Source organism: Phoca vitulina, unplaced genomic scaffold (assembly GCF_004348235.1).
Source record: "Phoca vitulina isolate PV1807 unplaced genomic scaffold, GSC_HSeal_1.0 scaffold31, whole genome shotgun sequence".
Lineage (NCBI taxonomy): Eukaryota > Metazoa > Chordata > Mammalia > Carnivora > Phocidae > Phoca > Phoca vitulina.
In genome coordinates, this window is record NW_022589734.1 from 17927253 (window position 1) to 17942066 (window position 14814).

Here is a 14814-nt window from a genome sequence, read left to right on the forward strand (position 1 = left end):
CTTATGAAATTATACTGTAATTATTTATGTGTCTACCCTTATAGTAAACATTCATTAAGTTGCCTGCCTAGAGCTCTCTTTCTGAAGAGCTGCCTCACTCCTGACTCCTCAAACACCCCTCCCTTTTCATCTCCAATTCTGTGCTGGCCACCATCTATGTAGTTCCATGAAGAACTCTTGTGGGCATGTGTTTACATCATGACCCTGACACCTCGTCCCCCCGACTGGCCATCTGACCCAGGGAAGGCTGGTTAATCCCCTCAATCTCCATTTGGAATTGAGAGCGAGAGAATGACGATGAAAGTGAATTAGGATAAGGGAAGAACAAAGATTCATGATTATACTTAACTCCCCGTTCTCCATTGTTGAGGAAGCCTGTCTGTATCCATGCCTTCAGCTTCCAGGACAGGCCTGCTACTGCATTTCTGTTACTGGCAGCCATAGTGTCCTAATTCATACATCCACCGACTACGAATTCAAGGATAAGGACCTCCCTTGGTCATCTTTGTATATCCAGCACTTCCTATTGAGATACAAAACGCTACTCAATACAAAAATATTTGTGGAATGAATCAAGGAAGGAAGGAAGAAAGGATAGAGGAGAGAGAGTTAAAGAGAGGAGAAACAAATGAAAAAATAGGAGGGAAAATTAATGAGAATAGAACTGGAGAGAGAAAGAGAGAAGGCAGTAGATCATCTTAAAACAACAACAACAAAGACGACTGAAGAGAGTGCTCTAGGGGTAAAACGTTGGGCTGTCCTGGGGCGCCTGGCTGGCTCAGTGGGGAGAGCATGCTACTCTTGATCTCGGAGTTGTGAGTTCTGGCCTCACGTTGGATGTAGAGATTACTTAAAAATAAATAAAATTAAGAAAAAAATGTTTGCCTGTCCTGCTCTGGCTCTGCTGACCTAAGGTCAGCCTGCTCCCCAGTCCCCCCAGCCCCCTCCTGCTGCTTTTACCTATGCCCATTTGCTCTCAGAGTCAGGTGGGGGGACCCAGCAGGAGCCCCAGTGCCTCCCAACACCCCAGCCCTGGCACTCACGCTTTCCTTTAGACCCGATTACAGCCCACCATGGTTGCAGCAAAGTAATTGAGCTCCCAGCCGTAGATGTCTAGACCTTAGCAAATCCAGAGAGCGTGGCCTAGTAGAAGTAGTGTGAATCTGGATTTCAGACACATGGGTTCAAACTGAGGAGGTCATAAAATGATTAGATGGTAGGAGCACAAGATAATAGGAATCAAATAACTCTCAAAAGGAGAGTGGAGCTGGGGCAGGAGCATGCTTGTCTGCTGTCGCACAGTAGGACCTTTGAAATATGTATCAAAGTGATTTCCCGTGTGTCAAATTCTCCTTTATTCTACCAGTCAGTTACAAATCCAACATGCTTTCTATCCTTGAACTGTATGAGTTACCATAAAATAAAATGTATATTTTGTATAACAAAATGTATAATAAACAACATTTTCTATCTCTAATGTCCGTTTACCTCCGTTGTTTCTCATTGCTTACCACCGCGCACCCCCATGAGTCCCTTCAGGAAACGTTTGTCTCTCTAGGGACTTGTCATAGGACTGAACTTAGATGCCTCAAAGGCATGAGGATCTGTATCGTGGTAGTCACTGAGCATGTGGTCCTTCTAGAGCTCTTCTCCAAGTCCCTCAAATCCCTACCCCCCACCCTCAACTGTTCTCTGCTTACAGCCCATAGTCTTTCTCAAGCAAAAAGCTGATCTCATTGTGACCTTGCTTGTAACATTTCAGTGCCTCCCTGTTGTCTGTGGAATCAAATGCAATTTTAAAACATGGCCTAGCGGACTCTACATGATCTCGCCTCTGCTTACCTCCCTAGCTGTGTCTCTCCATTCTTCCTCCCAACCACGGGCACTCCCTCCTCCAAAAAGGAATCCAACAGCCATAATGAGCTTCTTGAAATTCATTGAACTGCCATGTTCTTTCTTACCTTTGGCTTTCTGTCCACGCTCTCCCCTTACGAGGAAACTCTCCTACTCTCCTGTCCCTGGCCAAGTTACATTCACTCTTCAGGTCTCAGCTTAAAAGCCACTTCCTCTGGGTTTCATGTATACTGCCCTCCTTGTGCGCCACCCGCCATCAGAGCATCTGCTTTTATTTATTCATTTTTTAAGATTTTATTTATTTGAGAGAGAGACTGAGAGAGAGAGAGAGAGCATGAGCAGGGGGAGTGGGAGAGGGAGAAGCAGACTCCCCGCTGAGCAGGGAGCCCGATGCGGGGCTCGATCCCAGGACCCTGGGATCATGACTTGACCCGAAGGCAGATGCTTGATGACTGAGCCACCCAGGTGTCCCAGAGCATCTGCTTTTAACGGCCTGTTCACATGTGTATCCCTCTGTTCATTTCCCTGAGGTTAGGGATGTTGCCTTTCCTGTTAACTTTTCTACCCCTAGCACCCAGCAGTATCTTGAACTAGCAAGCATTTGATAAATATTGGCAGAATAAATACAAAGGTCAGAGTCTCTTTAATAGCTATTTGCATTTTCCAGGCTCTGTTATAAACTCGTTGCTTCTTAAGGTAATTCCTAGGATCATATAAGTTATGACTGGCATGACCGACTATGAATAATGCTACACCGCCTCTAACCTACTCCATAAATATACATCATATTGGTAGGTAAATGAATGAATGAACACATGGAGCGCCATTTAACAAATCACCTTCCACATTCCCAGTAGGGATTATGTCACTCCGAGCCCCTGCATGTTAATGATACAGTGATGTTTTCACAGATGCCTTCCCATGGTTCTTATCTTTTGTGTTATTCGGTATGCCCTGCCCGGTGCTGCTTCGTCGGCCTTCGAACTCTCTTTGAATACATCCACCGGCTCCTTCCCAGAACTTTGGCTTCAGAAGTGTCTCTCTTCCTGAGAAACGGAGGCTGCAGACATGCTCAGCAACCACAGCCAGGTGTAAATAACTGCTCTCGCCTAAACTTGGGCCCTAACAGGTGGCAGGTATCAGCAGTGCGGGCAAGAGACCTGCCCTGTCTCGTACAGCTGAACATAACCGTCTCGAGGCCAATCTAAAGTCCCGGCAACCCAAGTTTAAATAGTGGAGACGTCTACATTTTTAAAACAGTAAAATGGAAGGCGTTCTTTTGGAAAAATTAAAATGACTGGCCGGAGATCCTCAGAGCACAAGCTCCATGAATATCAAGCGTTCAGTGATGTTGTGGGGGGGATGGAGGCAGGGACGATTGGAAGTGGAGCCTCCCTTGAACCTCATTGGGTAGATCCAAGATTTTAAAAGGGTTTTTCTGAAATCGCCCGTCCCAGAATTTCCAGGACCACCATCGCTGCCCCTTAAGAGCGCGTTTTCTGGGGGAGGTGTGTGCGCGCACGCGCTGGGGGAGGGAAGGCTCGGGAGAGGGGCCACCGCTCTCCGGAATAAACAGCAGGGGGAGAAGGGGAGCGCGGCGGAGGGCGGCCGGAGGGGGGGAGAGCGGGCGGGCGCCGGGGGCGAGGGCCGGAGGAGGGGGCCCGGGGCGCGCGGGGCGGCCGGTAGCTAGGAGACCCGCGCGCCAGTGATACCTGAAGCGCTGCCCCGAGGAGCTGACGGCGGCCGCTCCCTGTGTCCCTGCTCGGGACTCGGACCTCGCGCGCAAGGTAAGCAGGGGCGCGGGGTGCGCCCTGGTCCGAGCCCTGCCGGGCCAGCCGCACCAGGTGCCGGTTCGGCCTCCGTCGCTCGCGCCACCGCCCGCACCCCCGGGTCTCCTGCGCGCCGGGCGAGCCCCGGGTCGGGGCCGGGGGGAGGGGGGGACGGGCGGCGGGGACCCCGACCCTCCGCCAGCTGCGCTGTTACCCCGCGGCCCGCCGGACCCCCGTCTCCTTGCCCCCCTCCCCCCTCTCTTGTCCCCCTTCTCCCCCCTCCCGGCAGCCCCCGAAACCCCGCGATCGGGCTCGAGGGGAGAAGGTGGGAGGGCAGGCGGGAGGTCTTACCCCGTCTCCAGGTGTGTGGCGCAAGCACCCGCGCACAGTTCTCCCCTAGACTCCGCAGTAATTTCCAGCTTGGAATATCACAGCTGCGCTCCTTCCGAAACATACCCCCCCACTTCTGTTTCTACCCTAACTTTGAGGAGGGCGATAATAACCCGTGGTCAAAGTAGGTGTGCCGTCTTATCTTTCTTATCTGCACCGAACAATAGGTTGAGGCTCTTTGGGTTGTTTTTTTTTTTTTCCCTGAAAATTAAATACTGTGATGAGTTTACTAGGTTTTCTGGGTGACTGCGGTGTTACTAGAACTTTATCACAGCCTAAAGCAGTAGCTCCCACTCCAGCGCTCAGACACCGATTCAGAAATGGGGGCGGGGGGGGGGCGGTGTGCACCCGCCGGCTTCTGTGTCTGCGATGTGCTCTCCGCCCCATAATCTCTTCGAAGTATCTTAAAGGTCCGCAGAGGAGGGAGACGGGACACCCAGCTGTTAAGGCTGATTTCTTTCCAGTTGATGAATTTGGTGGGGTGGTTGGTTCTGAGTTGGCAGTTTTGGGAAGGGAGGATTAACGTTGATTTGAAACTCAAATAGGGGGTGGAGAGAAATAGCATACTTCTAAGAGCCCTCGTTAAGGAGTTAGCTTTTAAACATCAATTTTCTTTTTTTCAATGTAAGAATTCCTTCAAAAGTATGCTGGCGATTAGAAAGGACTGAGGCCTATTCCCCTGGAAATCAGAACATCTTCCTTCACTGTGTTTGCATCAGTGATGGCTGGTGACTCTACATGTTGGTTACTTTAAAGCCGAAGATCCAAATGCACTGTATCTCTAGGAACCAGAAGGAGGAATTATCATATAAATTAATTTAGATTCTGTTCACATTCCTAATTATTTGAACCAAACTCTTCTACCCTGAACTGGTTAAGAGCATCTGTAAATTTTTTTTTTTTTTAAGATTTTATTTATTTATTTGACAGAGAGAGACACAGCGAAGAGAGGGAACACAAGCAGGGGGAGAGGGAGAGGGGCTCGATCCCAGGACCCTGGGATCATGACCTGAGCTGAAGGCAGACGCTTAACGGCTGAGCCACCCAGGCACCCCAAGAGCGTCTGTACGTTAGGTTGTACTTGAATTTACACAGATACTAAATGTTTCTCCATCTTGCTCTTTGTTATAGATGTACTTCTGCTGCTTTTCATATATATGTGTATCTGAACCGTTCTAAGTGCCTACCAAACTCTCAGAGTAACTACCAGGGTAAAGAAATATTTTTATTTTATCTGTCTTTGGAAAATTGAGGTAAAAGACTCATTTAAAAAAAAAAATACCGTTCAGTAGGTATCATATTAAATCATACCACTTTTTATGAAATGAGATGCTCATTATGAAGTAGGAATGGTATTTGGTACCTGCTTTCAAGGATATTAAGGACAAGTAGGAGACTGTAAAGCATTTTGAACTTTTAAGAAAAGAGTCACTGTCTAGGTATTGAGCCAATATGATTGTTTTCCTGGCAAACTTTTTCTCCTTTCTAAAATTAACTTTTCCCTAGGAAAAAGAGTGCAGATGCACACGATTCAGCCAACCAAGTCGAGAAAATACTGTTTGAATTTTAAAAGTGACCTTAATTCATCCCTATGGATCTAGTGTTTGCAGCCTGTGCCACAAAATATGCAGAAATATTCATTGTTTGCTGACCTTTTCAAAGCATTGGCTTAATGAGGGGTGTTATAGACAATATAATGTTATGGATTTTGTTGGCTTAGGCAAAACTATTATCATTATTTTCCTACGGTTTTTGTATAGATGTGTGTACACTGGGTCTGGGACTTACATAATTATGTATATATATGTAACACATGTTTTTAATAGCAACAAAACCCCACAATATTTTTCTCTGTGGCAGAACACTGTAAGCATTAGGTTTTGATTACTTTTTCATGGAAATTTTAATATGACAGAACTAAAAACTTCAAGGAAATAATTCCATAAAGATCTATTTGGAACTGAAGGCCTTTTTAATAAAAGATATTTGGAGCCCTTAGCTGTGTGCTTAGCATACGTGGAGCAGTCCTTTGTGAGAGAGTAAGGGTGGTAGATCCAAGTCTGGCAGCTCAGACTGTGGATGATTAGACCCTGCCACTCTCTTTCAGACCTTTAATTTGGTCTGTAACTTGATGCTTCACTGATCCCCACACTCTCCCTGCCATGCCAGCTCACAGAGGAATTGCTGGTGCTCTGGATTGAATTTTTTCCCCCCCTCCCATCAATTAGAACATGTTTGCATTGGTTGCAGAATGCAGTTACATTTTTAGCACAGTGTTCTAAGAAATACCTTTAGCCGCAAAGAGGGTAGCCTCAGTGTAGCCTCGATCACAAACTGCCTTATTGAATGAGGCTATATTAATTTCCACCCTACTGATGAAGAAAAGAAGTGCCCTAAGAAGGATGAGTATATAGAGAGAAGAGTAGGGTGGTGGGGCACATACTGGGGACTGACTAAATCACTATATCATTCAGGAATGGGTAGCCTTCACAACGTTCCTCAGAGACTGCAGTCTGAAATAATGGAAGCCATCATTGGAGTTTCTAGCCTTCACAACCCTACTTAATTAAGGCTTGAATTTTGGAAGTCCAACTTCTTGATGTCTGTGTCTTTCAAGATCTTTTGTCTTAAAGATCTATCTTCCCAAGATCCTAGTGTTGAGACCTTATTCTTTTGTCACTTATAAAAGAATTTGTCCTGATATGTAGGCACCAATCTTAAGAAACCATATAGACTCTATGGAAGTGTTCTTGTCAATGGTACGTCTCACTGCCAGTTATTTATTGAGATGCTTTATATACATTAAAAAAACCTTCACAGCCTTCAGAAGTAGCCACTATTATCCCCTTTATATAATCTGTGATTCAGAGAAGTTAAGCATCTTGACCAATGACATGTATCACTCTCGATACCCCACACCACTTCCCTAATGAGTGTAAGCTATTGATTGAATCTGTAGATGGTAGGATGCTCATTTGGGGATATCTGACAAATACCCTAATTCGGAAAATATTTTATAAAGTCTTCATATGTGTTTAATGTTTCAGTTTAGGTGTATTCAGTGTGGGGAGCTCAACATTCTTACATTGGTCTAATGATTAAAGACAATTTAAATTATGTGTTCCAAAGTGGAATTAATCGTCAACAGTCAACAATCAGGATGTCTTTACAAATACATTTTCTTTGTAATGTCATGAAATTTTGGTGATTTACAAGACATCTATAGTATGACCAATTTGCCACGTCTTCATTGCTGCCTGCAAGCAATTCTTTGTTGTATAGCACCATTTCCTTCAAGGCCTTTTAGAAATTTTGCCTTCCTGTGTCAGCCTGCCAGAGCAGTTACATTTTAAATTATGTATTCCTTTATTAAATTTACTTTCTTTTTTTATATTATCCTCCTTCATATTATCATTACGGCGGTATATTTGTTTGGCTTTGAAACTGTGTATGTAATTAGGCTCTATTTCTGTGAATATCATAGCAAGATAGTGAAGGGAAACTTACAAATTATTGTAAAGATAAGCATTAGTTTGATAGGGTTGAGAGTCATTGCCCCACAAAGAACATTTCTTACTGAATCTGACGTAAATATAACTTTTGAGCAGTAAAATTTTACCTTTAGTTTCATGAATCTATATATTTTAATAGGCTTCTTTTGGCTTTTGTTATTTATTCTACTGGATTAACATTTAGCCTACCAGCCCCCTCCTCACCCTGCCTCCTCTTCACGTATAGAAGGGCCTCGTGAAGTTTTGCTTGAAGTTTTCAAAGAAGTTCTTGTCACTTAATGCTTCTTGCCCATCATACTTAATTAGTGCAGACTCTTCTTTCTTTTTGAAATCCTACTCTCCATTAGCATACTTTGGTACTTTATCACTATTTTCTGGGAAACCGTGTGAGCAGAAAGATGTAAGAGTGTTTGCAATATTGTATACAAATGTGTATATAAATATATTTAAGTTTGCAAGTAGGCTTATGAAAGGCCAAGGAGCAGATCAGACAATGGAACTAATTTTACATTTTGGCTTTGGAAAACAATGAGGAGTATAGAGATGACTATCTGAATCATCTCTGATCTCACTACCCAGAGATAACCACATCTAACATTTTGGCATAACTTTTCTGGCTTTTAACTATGCATGTGAGTATATATGCATATATGAATGTTGTTACAGAATTAAGATTTTTTTCTATGCATTGTTTATTTTTTTTAAAAAATTAACAATGTAAGATTTGCCCATGCCATTGAACATTTTTTCTTTAGCTATCTGCACTACATTGTATTGGCTCATTCTTCTTCTGATAGATCATATCTTTAAAAAATTCCAACTGTTGCTGCCTTTAAGGTTTTTTCTTGTTTTTTAATATAGACATGAGCTCGATTTCCCTAATCAATGCCAGGAAAAAATGATATTTAACAGCTTTCTTTCTGTAAGGTGAGAAATTGGACACATTTACTATTTCTCTTTCTCTGTCTCCTCCATGTCCTAGTTTTTTGTTGATAAAATCTAGTGAGATAATCTAGGGTTATTAAAATCAAATGCTGAAATAATTTATTATTATTTTTTTGTTTAAAGAATTACTTTTAACATTTTCTTTAAGGTTTATACCCATATTGACCAAATTTGTTCAGTCTTAACTCTGTTTAAGTCATTCTACTGCTTATACCTGGTTAATAACATTACCGTTCCTCAATCATTAAATTCATACCATAACAAATTCAAGTATATATTCAAGCAAATTTTTTAGGCCATGTGTAGCTGAGGATGTTTTTAAGAAATTGCTTTCAGAAAGCCTTGCACAGATGAGATTACTTTCTGTTTTTCTTGCTTTATATAAAATGCTTGGGTCACAGTCCTTATCTCAAAGCTCTCTAGATATGGCTTGATTGAATTCTAGCAATGAGGGTGGCAGAAGAGAAGTCTGAGGTCTTTTTGATTGCTATTCTTTTGTAGGTAATCAGTTTTTCTGTCTGTTTTTCTGTCTGCTTAAAGCGTTTTCATTTCTCTAATACTAAAAAAAAAAATTTTTTTTTTAACCAGACTATATCATGATGATAGTCTGTTTTATTTTTTCCTGGTACTCTCTGAGTAGTATTGATTTGAAGACTTAATATCTATTTTTCATCTCAGTATTCAATTCTGATGATTTCTTTACTGATATCTTTCTTTTTGGAATTATGCATACGTTTATGCATTCATCTCCCATATCTCATGTTCATTAATAAATGTAATCTTTTTGCCTTTTCTCTGAACATTGGCAGAATTTCTCAAGCCCATCATCTACTCTGTTGAGATTTTCAGTTATTTCCCATATGTTACTGTTATTTCCCATATTGCAACTTTTGACTTGGCAATGATATTTTCAGTTGTCTGTCCAAATCTCAGATCCTTCCTGCTTTGTGATTACCTACCTTGGCTTCAGAGCGCTGACACCCTTTTGCTTCTTACTGAGTCCACCACATAGAAGATCCATCCAAGTTTCAACTGTACAGCAACTTTATTTACATACCATTTATGGTAATTCCTTAGAAGAGTCTCCTTTTGAAATACAGTCTTTTCATATACCTATTATTTTCTGTCTGCTTTCTCTATCTTGGAGAAGTAATCTCTACTGGTTGAGAATCAGGAGTTAAGATGGGGTCCTGTACCTAGGGTGTGGAGCCCTGGCTGATTCCATGGTTGGCGAAAAAAGAAGGAGAAGGTTGAAATGTGCTGTGATTTACTTTACCACTTCAGAGAGAAGGGAGGGAGCAAGAGACTGGTGGTATGAAGGATTTTTTTTTTTATTATACAATGCCTGAACTTCATTAACATAGAAACCTTTGGAAACGCCTGGCTGGCTCAGTAAGCAGAGTAGCAGCTCTTGATCTTGGGGTCGTGAGTCCAAGCCTCATGTTGAGTGTAGAGATTACTTAAAAAAAAGATAGAAACCTTTGTCTCAGTTTTCAACCACTTTTATACATTACCTTATTTTATCCTTAAAACAATTGTTTTTGAGTTCAAAGGCCATGGCCTTTGGGTTCTGAAGATTGTGGGTTGAATACATTCCTTAACACTAGCAACAGAAGCTTTGCAAATTACTTTAATGTTCCTAACTTCATTTCTTCACCTGGAAGAAGTAATGTTTACCTCATAGAATGGTACAGGTTACAGGGGATAATTATATAGGAATTGTCAGAACATAGTTTGTAGGGGAAGACATGGATGAGATGGCCCCAGGAGAGCCTGGAGCAGGAAGAAACCTTCAACAGCTCTGAGGGCACAGAGGAAAAGCCAACAAAGGAGACGAGCAGGGGCCGCCTGGGTGGCACAGTCCATTAAGCATCTGACTCTTGGTTTCGGCTCAGGTCCTGATCTCAGGGTCCTGGGATCGAGCCCCGAGTCAGGCTCCACGCTTAGCTTGAGTCTGCTTGAGATTCTCTCTCTCTCTCTCTCTGCCGCTCCCGCTTGTGCTAGTTCTCTCTCTGTCTCTAAAATAAATAAATAAAATCTTAAAAAAAAAAAGGGAATTTAGAAATTTTGGATGGAAAGAACTCTCATTTGTGTCATGAGCATTGGGTTTGGCAGTTGGTTAGAGTGACCTCAGCCACAGACCCTTTGAGTAGAGAGATGCAGTAGAAGGAGGACAGCAGTGGGATGATTAACAAGTGTAGGGAGGAAGATAGGAAGTATAAGCAGCCAATGAAAACATGTTTCTCCCTTAAGGGAAAGGGAAAAGATAGGAAAGAAGAGAGAGAATTCAGTAGCTAGATGGATAGTCAAGATGGCAGATTACGATTTGAAGGAATAGCAAAATTTCAGAAGAAAAAAAATATGAAAGTTTGCCAAGTAAATTTTTTTTCATGTAAGGGCATTAAAAATACTACCGTCTGATACCAACTTATTTCCAAAAAGAAAGAAAATATTGACATGAAAAAATTGAATAAATGTAGCTTTATGAGAAAGTCAGTATCTCAGATGGTACAGTTTTTCTTTTCCCATCCAAGATTTACTTTTTCCCCCTGGGTTCAAGATTCCATCTCTTCTTCTCCTTTAGAAATTTGGCTTTACTCATGGTCTTCTCTCTCAACTGTTTTCAGTCTCTTCTTCTCTATTGACTCTTTTCCATGATCATATAAGCACGTCCCACTCCATCTTAAAACAAATGTAGGTAAGAAGTAATGAGGACCCACATGGAAGCAGTGGCAGGGGGATGGGAGGAGCAGCTAGATAGGAGGGAGGACTTATAAATAGCATTAATAGGACTTGGTGACTGATTGGAGGTGGCAGGTGAGAGAGAGGGAGGAACCTAGGATAACTCCCAGGGTGGCGATGCTACGTGGTGCTGTCATAAAGGAGGATCGGGGCTGGGAGAACAAAAACTCATGGACTCAGTCCAGTGTACAGTGGGCTGTTCAAGCTGGGAACTCTGTATCTTTTACTCTTGCTTTGTGAACTCCAGCTATTCCCCACCTCACCCCAGCCATTGTCTTCTCATGCTTTGTGGGCTGGTGCCTACACCTCGCTTTCTGCGATTATTTAACTCTTGGGAGTTCAAGCCCTGCACGCAGGAGTTTGTGAGCTAACAGACTACGTATATTTTCTACTGGAAAAAAGTAAAAATGAACCAAATGATAGAAATATGAGTCCCCATGTTATGGGACGTCAAGATGAAACCTTTTGAGTTTTCGGTTTTAGTTGTGACTCAAGACGGTAAAGGCCATATTCCAAAGTCAGATGTAAGACCGCAGTGCAGGGCGCCTGGGTGGCTCAGTTGTTAAGCGTCTGCCTTCGGCTCAGGTCATGATCCCAGGGTCCTGGGATCGAGTCCTGCATCGGGCTCCCTGCTCAGCAGGAAGCCTGCTTCTCCCTCTCCCACTCCCCCTGCTTGTGTTCCTGCTCTCGCTATCTCTCTCTCTGTCAAATAAATAAATAAAAAAAAAATCTTTAAAAAAAAAAAAAAAAAGACCGCAGTGCAGAGTTGGAAGAAGAAGCACAGGAAAATCAGGTTAGCATTGTTTGTGGTTAGCTCATTGGCCACTTCCAGCTGATAAAACAGGCTGGAGAGGCTAAGAAAATAATGATTAGATCATTTTTAGAGAGGTGGTAGTGGGTTTGAGTCCCCACTCCTGGCCACCTTGAGAGGAGGGTGGGAGGTCGTATCTGTTCCACTCACGTCTAGGGAACAGGGTTTTGCGCAGACCATTTGGAATGTATAATGATTGAGGGCATAGTAGATGAGAGATTGGTGCCTGAGAAATCTAAAGGACAGGAGACTGGCTAGCTCGTCTACTGGTAGATCAACAGAGCATTGTGCCATAATTTGGGAGAGCACGGACTGCAGGGTTGTTCCCTAAGGACCAAAGGTAGCCTACACTGGAGAGGTAGCTACCCTGGGGTCATCTCAGGTCATGTGCAAGAGGGCCACCTGGACCCCAGCAGGTAAACTTCAGAAAGAGCCATAAGTAACCACGTGCACCAGGGGATCTGCAGGTGATGGGGGTAGAGTTGAGGTTCTCTACCTCTCGACCCCCATTCCCCTCATCACCATCCCCAACCCTTGCTCAAGAGGAAAAAGTAAGCTTTAAATACCACCAAGCTCACAGATCACCAGCATTAGATTGTTAGTCAAGGGAGAATTTTCCTGCTGCCTCTGCGCCCTGCCCGCCCCCCATCTCATCCCTCCTTTGGTATCAGGAAGTGGCATAATCTATGTTAGCAATCTGGCCAAAGAGAGAGGACTCTTTCCCTGTCCACCTTTCCCAATCCAAGGGGCAGTTGTTCAGTAAAGGCGTTCAGTAGGTCATAGCCGAAGGAAGAAGGGTAACTTTCCGCGAAGTTGGAAGTTTGAGTGCTGTATTAATGGGACACATTAATTACAGGATGGCGATCGATTTGGGGGATTTAGAGTGACTCCAGTGTCCTCCTTATTTAAGAGGAGCTGAAAAAGTCATGACAACTGTCCTGAATTTCGCCCAAGGACAAGGGAAGAACAAGTCACACATAGTAAAAGGGGCGATGGAGAAAACAGATAAAGTCATTTTGTGATGCTATCCCATGAGTCCTGTTTGTTCGCTGCCCTCGTCGTGCAGAGGAAACCATCTGTGGTTTTTCAATGGTCCAAAATTGACAAGAGAATGGAAGGGGAGCGCAGGTTTTTCCAGGAATTAAACAGAAATGTCATGATAACTTTTTCATTTCTTAAAAGGACGCTAGGAGAATTTATTTTATTTATTTTATTTTATTTTTTTAAAGATTTTTATTTATTTATTTGAGAGAGTGAGAGAGAGCGAGCACAAGAGGGGGGAGTGGGAGAGGGAGAAGCAGACTCCCTGCCGAGCAGGGAGCCCGATGCGGGACTCGATCCCGGGACTCCAGGATCATGACCTGAGCCGAAGGCAGTCGCTTAACTGACTGAGCCACCCAGGCGCCCCGCTAGAAGAATTTAATCAGTCAATTAAAATATGCGTCAGGTAATTTAAGAATAAGGGTCGCAGTCTGTTCCACAGCTGGGGCAATGATCTGAGATACTGCCTTTGTGAAATAAGCCCATAAGACATTTTCTCCCTTCTGTTTCCAAAGAATCACAGAAGCCATAAACGGCTAAGATTGATTGTTCACCATTTGTATTCTGCCATTGATCAACTTAAAAAAAAAAAAAAGCATGTGTTCCTGTAAAACAATAAAGATGATGCCCATAAGCCAATACACTCTAGAATAAACAAAAATGCTAATGGCTTTCTCTTTTCAGCTTTTGGGAATTTTAAAAGGGCTTTAAACTATTAGCTTCCATATTATCTTCCCAGAATTTGCGAAATTATTCAGTCAAAGTCTTTAATGGTAAAGGAGTGACAAGGGAACAATCTAAATAATGTTTCTATTAATGTGTTCCTAAAAGTGGAAAAGACAACTTGAGAAATACGTATGAGTCACCCATAAAGTATTTACACTGACCGAGAACAAGGGCAGTTTATTCCATAGAAGTGGAATTTTGGATCCAGAAGTAGGATATTAGATTGACCTGAATAGATGGAAGAAAAGTGGTGACTTGGCATAGGGATATGAGTCATTCTGCTGTGGGTCTAGAGGAAACCCAGTTGTGCCCTTAAGGATCCTGAGGGTGATGCCACATGGTTCGAGTGCTCTGCTAAATGCTCCAAGCAATTCCTTTCGCCCAAGGGGAGGAGCGAAGAGCTCGAGGCCGTATATGACCTGGGGCATATTACATCTCCCAGTGTTGCTGTTTCACTGAGATAAGCAAAATCCTAAGATGTCTCCCAAGATCTTTGCACCCCCCCCGCCCCCCGTAAACCCCTTCCCCTTGAGCATGGCTGGAGCCTGGGAGGATAAAATGTTACTCCCATGATTTTGTTCCATTACCCTCATTATCAAGACTGGAGAGAGACCGGAAGTGTTGAGTCGCTATATTGTACACCTGAAACTAATATAATACTGTTAACGATACTGGAATTAAAAAAAAGGGGGGGGGATGCCTGGGTGGCTCAGGTCATGATCCCAGGGTCCTGGGATCGAGTCCCGCATCAGGCTCCTTGCTCAGCGGGGAGCCTGCTTCTCCCTCTGCCTCTTCCCCTGCTTGTGCTCTCTCTCTCTCTGTCAAATAAATGAATAAAATCTTAAAAAAAAAAAAAAAAAGACTGGAGAGAGATTCACCTGCTGGCTTTGAAGAATCATGTTGCCACATTGTGAGAGGCCACGTGACCAGGACTCTGGAGAAGCCACTGAGTTTGTGGTGAGCTGTTTCATGACTATGGCAAACTAACATATCCCCCCATTTTCTCGAGTCTGTGCTCTTGGCG

General features: G+C 43.3%; 1 protein-coding gene across 2 annotated transcripts in view; it reads left to right on the plus strand.

Moving 5' to 3' along the window:
• The first annotated feature begins 3495 nt into the window (after positions 1–3495).
• The window catches only part of RNF144B (ring finger protein 144B), a 174353-nt gene continuing 163034 nt past the window's right edge, over positions 3496–14814 (plus strand). For both annotated transcript variants that reach the window (XM_032425016.1, XM_032425019.1), the window contains exon 1: positions 3496–3641. The gene's annotated coding sequence lies outside the window, so the exon portion shown is untranslated. The remainder of the gene's footprint in view (positions 3642–14814) is intronic.